Raw genomic sequence first — 12,907 nt, 5'->3', positions numbered from 1 at the left:
ATGTTTTTCCCCTTTGGGTAGATAGACAGTAGTGGTATTGCTCGGTCAAATGGTAGTTCTATTTTTAGTTCTTTGAGAAATCTCTATACTGTTCTCCATAGAGGTTATACTAATTTACATTCCCAAGATCAGTGTGTAAGTATTCCCTTTCCTCTCCATCCTGTTTTTGACTTTTCAGTAAAGCTATTTTGCCTGGAGTGAGATGGTATCTCATTGTGGTTATTATTTGCATTTCTCCGATGATTAGCGATGTTGAGCATTTTTCCATATATTTGATGGCAGCTTGTATGTCTTCTTTTGAGAAATATCTGTCCATGTCCTTTGTCTACTTTTTAACGGGATTATTTTTCTCTTGTTGAGATTTGAATTTCTTGTAGATTCTGGATATTAGTCTCTTCAAAATACAAAGTATAGTTTAAATTTAAAAAGTTATAAGGGACAAAGAAGGACATAATAATAAAATGTTCAATACAGCAAGAAGATATAACAATTGTAAAAGTTTATGCACCTAATGACAAACCATTAAAATATATGAAGCAAAAACTGATAGAATTGAAGGGAGAAATAGATATATTTATAGCAACAGAGACATCAATATTTCACCCTCAATAATGGATAGAACAACCATACAGAAGATAAGTAAGGAAATAGAGGACTCAATACAATAAACCAACTAGATCTAACAGACATATACAGAACACTCTACTCGACAACAGCATACACATTATTCTCAAGTGAACTCAGGACATTTTCTAGGACAGACCATATTGGAGGCCACAAATGAAGTCTCAGTCAGTGTAAAAAGATAGATAGCATAAAATATATCTTCTCTGACCACAATAGGATGAAGTTAGAAATCAATAATAAAAGTAAAACTGGAAAATTCACAAGTTTGTGAAAATTAAATAACACAGTTTTAAACATTCTTCATACTGAATGAAGAAATCACAAGGGAAATTAGAAGATACTTAGAGACAAATGAAAATAAAAATACAAGAGCTGTGGTAGCTCCAGCCAGTTGTCCTGGTGCTTGAGGAGGCGAGGCTATGAGTTCAAGGCCAACCTGAACTCATAACAAGCTCTCATTGATTAACCAAAAAATATATATATCAAAGCTTTTGAGACACAAAGAAGGTAGTGCTAAAGGTGAAAATTTATAGCTATAAATATGTTAAAAAACAAAAACTCTCAAAACAACAACACAACTATACAATTTAAGGAACTAGAAAAAGTAGAACAAACTAAACCCAAAACTAGTAGAAGGAAAATAATAGTAAAGATTAGAGCAAACAAAAGGGAGAATTAAAAAACAATAGAGAGAATCAATGAAACCAAAAGCTGATTCTTTGAAAATAACAACAAAATTGACAAACATTTAGCTAGATGGACTAAGAAAAAGGATTCACATTACTAAAATCAGAAATAAAAACAGAGATATTACTACCAATTCTATAAAAACAAAAAGGATTATAAGCGACTATTATGAACAATTGTACACCAACAAATTTTATAACCTAGATGAAATGGATAAAAACCAGAAACACAATTACCAAGCTAAATCACAAAGAAATAGAAAATCTGGATAGGACTATAACTAGTAAAAAGATTGAATCAGTAATAAAAAAATCTTTTAACAACAACAAAAAAAGCCCTGGGCCTGCTGGCATCACTACTGAATTCTACCAAGTACTTAAAGAAGAACCAGCCAGGAGCGGTGGCTCATGCCTGTAATCCCAGCACTTTGGGAGGCCAAGGCAGGTGGATCACGGGGTCAAGAGATCGAGACCATCCTGGTCAACATGGTGAAACCCCGTCTCTACTAAATATACAAAAAGTTAGCTGGCACAATGGCACGTGCCTGTAGTCCCAGCTACTCAGGAGGCCGAGGCAGGAGAATTGCCTGAACCCAGGAGGCGGAGGTTTCGGTGAGCCGAGATCACGCCATTGCACTCCAGCCTGGGTAACAAGAGTTAAACTCCGTCTCAAAGAAAAAAAAAAACGAAGAACTAATAATGTTTTTTCTCAAACTTTCCTGAAAAGTTGAAGAAGAGAAAACACTTTCTAGGCTAGGTGCTGTGGTCCATGTCTATAATCCCAGCCCTTTGAGAAGCTGAAGCAGGAGGATCACTTGAGACCAGGAGTTTGAGACCAGAATGGGCAATATAGTGAGATCCCATCTCCACAAAAACATTAAAAAATTATCTGGGTGGGGTGACACATACTTATAATACTAGCTACTTGGGAGGCTGAATCAGGAGGATCCCTTGAGCCCAGGAGTCCAAGGATGCCATGAGCTATAATTATGTTCCTGCCCTCCAGCCTGGACAATAAAGTGCGATCCTGTTTTTAAAAAAAAGAAAGAAGAGGCCAGGCGTGGTGGCTCATGCCTGTAATCCTACCACTTTGGGAGGCCAAGGTGGGTGGATCACCTGAGATAGGAAATTTGAGACCAGCCTGACCAACATGGTGAAACCTCGTCTCTGCTAAAAATACAAAATTAGCTGGGCATGGTGGCACACACCTGTAATCCCAGCTACTCGAGAGGATGAGACAGGAGAATCGCTAGAACCTGGGAGGCTGAGTTTCTACAAATATAAAACAAATATGTTTTAGCTTTTATTTTTCAATTGTGGTTTATCATATAATTTTTAAAATTAATCTGTTCTTAAAATTTTATTTAAAGTTGATAACATTGACTTATAGGATAAAGCCTAAATTCCTTAGGATTACCTACTCATTCATCTCATCTCTCGTACCTTTCTCAGTGTTTATGCTCCAGAAACACTGATCTATTTGTATTTCCCAAAATACGCTGTATTTCCTCAAACCTTTTTTCTTTGCATCATATTGTACTCTACCTGTAACATTTTCCTTCTATTTGCTTTCTTTGAAAATTTCTATACATTCTTCAAGTTTTCTGCTGAAATGCTACTTTCCTGTGAAGACATCCTTTTGCTAAGCATCCATACTCCTCATAAATTTGTTATTGGATACTTCTATTAAAGCAATTATCTAAATTTCCAATATTATAATTATAATTACTCTCCTTTTCCACTAGAGGGCAGAGACAGCTTTTTTCCCCCATTTTTATTTCTAGTGCATACCACGAGACTTAAAATAACTAGCCAAGCAACTGTATTTGTTAATTAAGATGACTCTTAATCCATGATGCATTCTAGATCCCTTCCCAGGGTTGCAATTATTGCACCGGTGGCAGCAATCAGCTTTCTATAAGTTGTGCAATTTGGGTTTAAAAATATCTCCAGGCTGACCCCTCCTTTCAGTAACAATGCATCCTCCAATGACTGCAGGCACTTGCGAAGAATCGGAACACACCTGTGACTGCTAAGATGACAAGGGAACTCAGGTTGTTGGCTCCTTCTTCTGAAATCAGCCCTGCAGAAAATACAAATTAAGAGGTAAGCACAGGCTCCAGGAATTAACCAACATTACCACCACCTCTGTAGGAAACCCTAGGGAAAACTAGAGTCTGTCTTGCACTAAAATGTGTGAAAAGGGGTGGGAGAAGATGGGAGTGGGGAGAGCAGGGGAAAGTAGGGAAGACTAAGGTCTGGGCAGAGGGTGGAAGTCAGAGTGAAGAAAGCATTCTTCTTTTTTTTTTTTTTTTAAAGACAGAGTCTCACTCTTGTTGCCCAGGCTGGAGTGCAATGGTTTGATCTCGGCTAACTGCAACCTCTGCCTCTGGTGTTCAAGCAATTCTCCTGCCTCAGCCTCCCGAGTAGCTGGGATTACAGGCATGTGCCACCATGCCTGGCTAATTTTGTATTTGTAGTAGAGACAGGGTTTCTCCATGTTGGTCAGGCTGGTCTCGAACTCGCAACCTCAGGTGATCTGCCTGACTCAGCCTCCCAAAATGCTGGGATTACAGGCCTGAGCCACCATGCCCAGCCCAGAAAGGTTTCTTAAAATTCTACTTTACCCTTTCTGCAGGTTTGCTTTGGAACAGTTGTTGCTTTTTGCTTCACAGTAAAACTAGTGGCAACATCCTAGACCTGTGGATGGTGTCTATGGAGGCTGTGTCAAGTACCTCCAATACTTGCTTCTAACAACTGTATAATACTCAATTATTTCATCTGCTGCATCCTACTATACACTTTACCAATGCTATACACAGTTTGTCCCCAAATTCCTTGCCAGTATTCCTCCAAAAAAAAATTTTTTTTTTAGACAGGGTCTCCCTCTGTTGCCCAGGATGGAGTACAGTGGCACAATTATGGCTCACTGTAGCTTCACGCCCCTGGACTCAAACGATCCTCCCACCTCAGCTTCCCAAGTAGCTGGGGCTACAGGCATGCACTACCACACCTGACTAATTTTTTAAACTTTTTGTAGAGATGGGGGTCTCACTATGTTGCCCAGACTGGTCTTGAACTACTCCTGGACTCAAGTGATCCTCCTGCATTGGCCTCCCTAACTGTTGAGATTACAGTTGTGAGCCACCACACCCAGCTTTATCTCTTTTTCTGCTTAAATTAGCCAGTTAGTGTTTGTTTCTTGTAACTATTAATGCTGACCATTAGTGGAAACAAACTGGAAGAAAAATATTAGGAGGTTGTTAAAATAAACCAGACAAAACACAGCAATGATGTGGGCAAGAACATTCGAGGTATAAGAGTTGTTGGGCTAGGGATATATTTTGGACATAAAGAGGACAGGAAAGGGAGGAAAATAATCAAATGTGATTTCCAGGTTTTGGCCACAGTAACTGTAATGAATCGTGGGTCATTTACTGAGATGGGAAAAAATAAAATGGAATTTTTAATTTTTATTTTTAGGATGGAAATGTAAAGTTCTGTTTTTGGGGTGGGTGTGGCGGCTCATGCCAGTAATCCTAGCAATTTGGAAGGTCAAGGCGGGTGGATCACCTGAGGTCAGGAGTTCAAGACTAGCCTGCCAACATGGTGAAATCCCATCTCTACTAAACATACAAAAATTAGCTGGGCATGGTGGTGCACCAGTAATCCCAGCTACTCAGGAGGCTGACAGGAGAATCACTTGAACCTGGGAGGCAGAGGTTGCAGTGAGCTGAGATCATGCCACTGTACTCCAGCCTGAGTGACAGAGTGAGACTCCATGTCAAAAAAAAAAAAGAAAAGTTCTGTTCTGGTCATGTTATGTTTCTGGAGACCCCTATAAGATACCCAAGTAGAGATGACACATGTGTCTGCAGTTCAGTACAGAAGTCTGGACCCGCAGACTTATAAAATCAGCAACATAAGTATTTTTTTTCTTTTTTTAGAAACTCAATGTTTATTTTCCATCAATCTTATTTCCATGTTGCTTACGAGCCCATGCAAGAACAGCTTAAGACCATTCAGTGGTTGCTCCTACCCATTCAGTGGCCTGAGCAGTGGGAGCTGCAGACCAGTCTTCCGTGGCAGGCTGTGTGCTCCAGTCTTCAGTAGGGAACTGCTGGATAGGCACAGAGGGTACTGGCACACCTTCAGACCAGTCAGCAACCTCAGGCTGAGTAGCAGTGAACTCAGGAGCTGGAGCAGTCCATTCGCCCTGAAATTCCTCCTTGGTCACAGCCTTTTCAGCAGCAGCCTGCTCTTCTTTTTTAATCTCTTCAGGATTTTTGTAGAAGTAGAGATGAGGCATGACCTCCCATGGGTGTTTACAAGAAATGGTGCCATGCATGTGCCAAGCATCCACATCAAACCCACTGAGTGAGCTCCCTTGTTGTTGCATGGGATGGCAATGTCCACATAGTGTAGAGGAGAATCTGTGTTACACAGAGCAATGGTAGGTAGGTTAACATAAGATGCCTCCGTGAGAGGCTGGTAGTCAGCCCCTGGGTCAGTAACCACAAGTAGCCGTGGCTCCTGGAAGGCTGCCTGGATCTGGTTGGTGAAGGTTCCAGGAGTGAAGTGGCCAGCAATTGGAGTGGCTCCAGTGGCAGCAGCAAACTTCAGCACGGCCCTCTGGCCAGTATTCCTGGAGGATATAACACTGACATCAGTAGGGTTTTCAATGGCAACAATGGCACCAGCTGCCAGGAGAAGCTTCTCCCAGGTCCTCTTCAGATTTATGATGTAGATGCCATCACTTTTCTTTTTGTAGATATACTGTTCCATCTGGAAGTCAAGGTTGGTGCCACCTAAATGGGTTTCTGCTGCCTGCCAGGAACTTAAGGACATCCTCCTCCTTCATTTGCAGGACATCAAAGGCTCTGGACATTGTGAAAGTTTCCCTTTATGATGGGAATCTGAAAGAAAAGAGCAATCCAGAACAATGCCATCTGGAGCCCTTGGCAGGCGGCGAGGAAAGGCAGCAACATAAGTATTTAACATCATGGGCCTGGATGAGATCATTAGGGAAACAGTGTATATAAAAGAGAGGAGCAAGAAATGAAGCCAGAGGCAATTGATATTTAAATTGGGAAGACAAGGAGGATCCAACAAAGAAGACTAAGAAGAAGTAGCCAATGAAGTACAAAGAAACAAGAAGAATGTGGAGTCTCTGATACCAGATGAAAGCATTCTTTCAAAAAGTGTGGTGAGGTCAAGTATATCACATGTCGCTGAGAGTTCAGATGAGAACAGAACATTTAATATGAAATACAGGGAAATGAAGGTAATTAATAAAAATATTTTTAGGGCAATGGTGTGGAAAAAAGCTGGGGATTTATTTCCTTTGGCACTCCCTGCCCCCTACTTTCTCCTTTTTCCTCTCTGGAACTAAGATAAAATGAAGACTGCAGTTAGAATTGCCATGCTGGGTCATGAGTGACCTTGAGGATGGAAGTTTTGCCCTAAGAATGGCAGAGCAGGAAGACAGAAGGAGCCTGGGTCCCTAGTGACTATCTGGAACTATATCTACTTCTGGACTTTTTTTTTTTTTTTTTTTGAGACAGAGTCTCACTCTGTCACCAGGCGCCAGGCTGGAGTGCAGTGGTGAAACCTCGGCTCACTGCAACCTCCGCCTCTTGGGTTCAAGCAATTCTCCTGCCTCAGCCTCCTGAGTAGCTGGGACTACAGGGGTGTGCCACCACGCCCAGCTAATTTTTTTTGCATTTTTAGTAGAGATGGGGTTTCACCATGTTGGCCAGGATGGTCTCTATCTCTTGACCTGGTGATCCACCCGCCTTGGCCTCCCAAAGTGCTGGGATTACAGGCGTGAGCCACCGCGCCCAGCCACTTCTTTCATATAGAAGAAAACAAATCCTATTTTATATATGCTGCTTAAATTTGGGTTTTCCATTATATATGATTAGACCTAACTCCCACTGACATAGAAGGAGAGCAAATAAAAGAGGCAATACCATGATAGAAAAAAAACAGTGTTTTTTTTAAATTGACAGATAACATTGTATATGTACAACACGATATATATATAGTGGAATGGCTAAATCAAGCTAATTAACCTGGAATTTCTCACATAGTTGTCATTTTGTGGTGAGAACACTTGAAATTAACTCCCTTAAAATGTTTCAAGAATACAATGTATTGTTATCAACTGTAGTCACCATGCTGTACAATAGATATTTGAACTTATTTCTCCTAACTGAAATTTTGTATCCTTTGACAAACATCTCCCTAGCTCCCTTTCTACCATAGCACTAGCCCTTGGTATCCACCATTCTACTCTCTACTTCCATGAGTTTAATGTTTTTAGATTCCCCACATGCATGAGATCATGTGAGATTTGTCTTTCTGTGCCTGGCCTATTTAACTTAACATCATATCCTCCAGGTTCATCCATGTTTTTCAAATGACAGGATTTCCTGCTTTTTAATGGCTCGGTAGTATTCAGTTGTATATATACACCACATTTTGTTTATCCATTAATCCATGGATAGCACTTGGTTACTTCCATGTGAGTGGTACTACCATGAACACAGGTGCACACAAATATCTCTTTGATATCCTGATTTCAATTCTTTTGAATTTATACCCAGAAGAGGAATTGCTGGAATATACGGTAATTGTATTTTTACATTTTTGAGGGACCTTGATATGGTTTGGGTCTGTGTTCCCACCTAAATCTCATATGGGATTGTAAACTTCAGTGTTGGAGGATGGGCCTGGTGGGAGGTGATTGATCATGGGGGTGGATTTCCCTCTTGCAGTTCTTGTGATAGTGAGTTTTTGCGAGATCTGGTTGTTTAAAAGTGTGTAGCATGTCCTCCTTCACTTTCTTTCTCCTTCTCCAGCATGCTTGCTTCCCCTTCACCTTCTACCATGATTGTAAGTTTCCTGAGGCTTCCCCAGCCATGCTTCTTGTACAGCCTGCCGAACCGTGAGTCAACTAAATCTGTTTTCTTTATAAATTACCCAGTCTCAGGTACTTCTTTATAGCAGTGGGAGAAAGGACTAATACAGACCTACATACTCTTCTCTATAATGGCTGTATTAATTTACATTTCCACCAACAGTGTGCAATGGTTATTATCTCTTCACATTCTCACCAACACCTTTGTCTTTGATAATAGCAATTTTAACAGGTGTGAGGTGATAGCAATTTCTGTGGTTTTAATTTGCATTTCCCCACTGACTAATGGGATGTTGAGCATTTTTTTTTTTTTGAGATGGAGTCTCGCTTTGTCGCCCAGCCTGGAATGCAGTGGCACAATCTTGGCTAACTGCAACCTCCACCTCCCAGGTCCAAGAGATTCTCCTGCCTCAGCCTCCTGAGTAGCTGGGAGTACAGATGTATGCCACCATGCCCAGCTAATTTTTTGTATTTTTAATAGAGATGGGGTTTCACTGTGTTAGCCAGCATGGTCTCTAACTTCTGACCTCGTGATCCACCTGCCTCAGCCTCCCAAAGTGCTGGGATTACAGGTGTGAGCCACCACGTCTGGCCAGTGAGCATTTTTTCATATACCTGTTGACAATTTGTAGGTCTTCTTTTGAGAAACGTCTATTCAGGTCCTCTGCCTATTTTTCTCCTGTTTCCTAGGCTGGAGTGCAATGGTGCAATCTCAGCTCACTGCAACCTCCGCCTCCTGGGTTCAGGTGATCCTCTTGCCTCAGCCTCCTGAGTAGCTGGGACTACAGAGGCACGCCACTACGCCTGGCTAAGTTTTGTATTTTTTTTTCTTTTCTTCTTTTTTTTTTTTTTAAAGAGAAAAAAAGGAGTGAAGGAGAGGAAGAAAGAGGAAGAAAAAGAGGGAGAGAAAACGGGAATATTGCTTTATTCTAAAAATGGGTATTATTAATAATGGCCAATCAATATTTTGTGTATTTAAAGTGGAGAATGTATACTTTGTGTATTTAAAATGGAGAGCTCTATAAATATTTATTAAGTTTACTTGTTCCGTATCTGAGTTCAAGTCCTGGTTGTCCTCATCAATTTTCTGTCTTGTTGAGTCTAAATCTCTTTATGGGTCTTATGTATCTGGGTGTTAGGATCGTTAGCTCTTATTGTTGCATTGATCCTTTTACCACTATGTCTTTGTTGCTTTGAAATCTATTTTATCAGATGCGAGAATTGTAACTCTTGCTTTTTATTTATTTATTTATGTATTTATTTATTTATTTTTGCTCTCCATTTGGTTGGTAAGTCTTTCTCCATCCCTTTGTTTTGAGTCTTTGTGTACCTTTGGATGTGAAATGGGTCTGGATGCAGCATATCATTAGGTTTTGGCTGTATCTTTTGATTGGGGGATTTAGTCGACTTAAATTTAGGATTACTGCCATTTGATGTTAACTGGCTGTTTTATCCATTCATTGATATAAATTCTTCTTTATGTTGATGCTGTTTACTTTTTGGTATATTTTTAGAAAGGCTAATACTGGTTGTTCCTTTCTATGTATAATGCTTCTTTTAGAAGCTCTTGCAAAGCAGGCCTGGTGGTAATAAACTCTCTGAGTACTTGCTTGTTCATAAAAGATTTTATTTTTCCTTCAATTGTGAAGCTTAGTTTGGCAGGATATGAAATTTTGGGCTGAAAGTTCTGTTCTTTAAGGATGTTGAATATTGGCCCCCACTCTCTTCTGGTTTGTAGGGTTTCTGCTGAGAGATCTGCTGTAAGTCTAATAGGCTTCCCTTTGTGGGTAACCTGACCTTTCTCTCTGGCTGCCCTTAGTATTTTCTCCCTCATTTCAACCCTGGTGAATCTGACAATTATGTGCCTTGTGGTTGCTCTTCTTGAGGAATATCTTTGTGGTGTTCTCTGTATTACCAGGGATTGAATATTGTCCTGCTTTGCTAGATTGGGAAAGTTTTCCTGAATAATATCCTGGAGAGTATTTTCCAGCTTGGATTCATTCTCTCTGTCACATTCAGGTACACCTATCAAATGTAAATTAGTTCTTTTCACATAGTCCCATATTTCTTGGAGACTTTGCTTATTTCTTTTTATCCTTTTTTCTCTATTCTTGTCTTCTCGTTTTATTTCATTAAGTTGGTCTTCGACCTCTGATATCCTTTCTTCTGCTTGATCAATTCGGCTATTCAAACTTTTGCATATTTTGCTAAGTTCTCGTGTTGTGTTTTTCAACTCCGTTAGTTCATTTATATTCATCTCTATATTGTCTATTCTTGTTAGCATTTTGTCAAACCTTTTTTCAGAGTTCTTAGTTTTTTTACATTGGGTTAGAACAAGTTCTTTTAACTCCCAGAAGTTTATTATCATCCACCTTCTAGAAAATACAAGACTATACAAGCACATTTTCTGTTAGCTCTTAGAGTGACGATGCTATTACATGTCTTGTACCCTGTGGAAAACTCCTCTGCATATTCAGAATGAAAGCAAAACAGGCAAAACAAACAAATAAATTTGATATTAGGCAGGGCACCATGGCTCACACTTGTAATCCCAGCACTTTGGGAGACCAAGGCAGGCAGATCACTTGAGACCAGGAACTTGAGACCAACCTGGCCAACATGGAAAAGCCTGTCTCTACCAAAAAAATATGAAAATTAGCTGGGTGTGGTAGCACATGCCTGTACTCCCAGCTGCTCAGGAGGCTGAGCCATGAGAATCACTTGAATCTGGGAGGTGGAGATTGCACCACTGCACTCTAGCCTAAGCAACAGAGCAAGATTCTGAAAAAAAAGGAAAAAAAAAAAGAAAGAAAATCTTCGCATTATTATGAAAATAATTTTGACTTCCTAGACTTCTTGAAAGGAATACACTTTGTGAACTACTGCCTGAGGGGATATTTTGGCTGTAAAGGCAGTATAATACAGTGGTTAACAGCATGAATTCCAGAGTAAAGTAACCTGGATACAAATTGGCTCTGTCACTTACTAGCTATGTGACATTAGAAATCTGAGACATTACTCAACCTTCCTGTGCTTCATTTTTCTTATCTGTGAAACAGAGCTGATAACAGTGCTTGCTTCTTAGGGGTACTGTGAAGACAAAATGAGTTCAAACACTAAAATGCTTAGGACAGTGCCAAATATATATAATACTAAGCATAACAAAGGTCTATGTAAATATTGATATTAACAATGAGAGTATCTTTATTACTATTATATATACTACATGATTGTGCATAACTGTTATTACCTAAGGTCCTTTCTGAAGGCCTTTTCATGAACACAAACCACACTTGCAGCTCATTTTTCCTGCAACCCAGTGGCCAGCCAAAATCAGAGGCCACAAATTTGGACAACAGCTTTCTTATTCCTTTTCTGAGTTATTTTTAAACTCCTTGGCTCTGTGTCTTGCAAAAGCAACGTTATCGCAAAAGCAACTTTTAGTCTGTACCTCCTATTACAATTTTGTGGTGTCCTCATTCTTTTCCATTTTTGAAAGATACTCCTCAGCTAGACATGGTGTTTGGCACCTGTAGAATCAGCTACTTGGAAGGCCTAAGAGGGAGGATCCAGGCAAGAGGAACTCTTGAGGCCAGGAGATCAAGGCTGCAGTGGGCTATGATTTTGCCACTGGACTCCAGCCTGGGTGACAAAGGGAGACTCTGTCTTTAAAGCAAAAGATACTTCTCTCCTACAATAATAATATCTTTGACTCTGCTAGACAACTATGCAAGAAGTTTTTTTTTTTTAACTTTCTTTTTTTGCCCTAGCCCTTTGAACCACCATGCCTGGCCTATTTTATTCTTTAGAGGCAGAGTCTCACCATGTTGCCCAGGCTGGCCTTGAACTCCTGGGCTCAAGTGATCTTCTCTCCTCAGACTCCTGAGTAGCTGGGGTTATATATGGACAACACCACACTTGGTCAGCATCTTATTGTTTTCTTTATTTTTTAGAGATGTTGTCACGGGGAGGAGTTCTTACTGTGTTGCCCACACTCATCTTGAACTACTGGCCTTGATGGATCCTCCTGCCTTAGCCTCTCAAGTAGTTGAGATTACAGGTGTGAGCCATATGCCCAGCTCAGATTTTTAAAACATGTCTAAGCACATGTTTACTGGTCTCTCTGAACATCCTCCTCCTCACTCTTCATCCTTCATTTTAATAATTTCTAAATAGTTTAGTTATTTATCTTTAAAACTCTTTCAACTTTACCTCAACTAAAGTTTTCATTTAACCCCTAAGAAGAATTTTTGGGCTAGGCACAGTGGCTCACGCCTGTAATCCCAGCAGTTTTGGAGGCTGAGGCAGATGGATCCCTTGAGGTCAGGAGTTCGATGTCATCCTGGCCAACGTGGTGAAAACCCATCTCTACTAAAAATACAAAAATTAGCCAGGTGCAGTGATGCTCACCTGTAAACCCAGCTACTTGGGGGGTTGAGACAGGAGGACTGCTTGAACCTGGGAGGTGGAGGTTGCAGTGAGTCGAGATTGTGCCACTGCACTCCAGCCTGGGTGACAGAGAGAGACTCTGTCTCAAAAGAAAAAGAAAGAGAATTTTTGGCTCAATATATTGATAATATTGAGCTCAATATATATATATATATATATATATATATATATATATATATATATATATGAGAATCTTTTAAAAAAATATTTTAAACTCAGATTA

At 40.1% G+C, this 12,907-nt stretch overlaps 1 pseudogene; it reads right to left on the bottom strand.

Moving 5' to 3' along the window:
- Window positions 1-4,535: 4,535 nt before the first annotated feature.
- LOC118144880 (small ribosomal subunit protein uS2 pseudogene) lies at window positions 4,536-12,781 on the bottom strand (annotated as a pseudogene).
- Window positions 12,782-12,907: the final 126 nt, after the last annotated feature.

The sequence above is a fragment of the Callithrix jacchus genome, chromosome 8 (assembly GCF_049354715.1).
Source record: "Callithrix jacchus isolate 240 chromosome 8, calJac240_pri, whole genome shotgun sequence".
Classification (NCBI taxonomy): Eukaryota; Metazoa; Chordata; class Mammalia; order Primates; family Cebidae; genus Callithrix; species Callithrix jacchus.
Note: the sequence above shows the minus strand (reverse complement) of the source record. Positions and strands in the feature narration are given on the sequence as shown.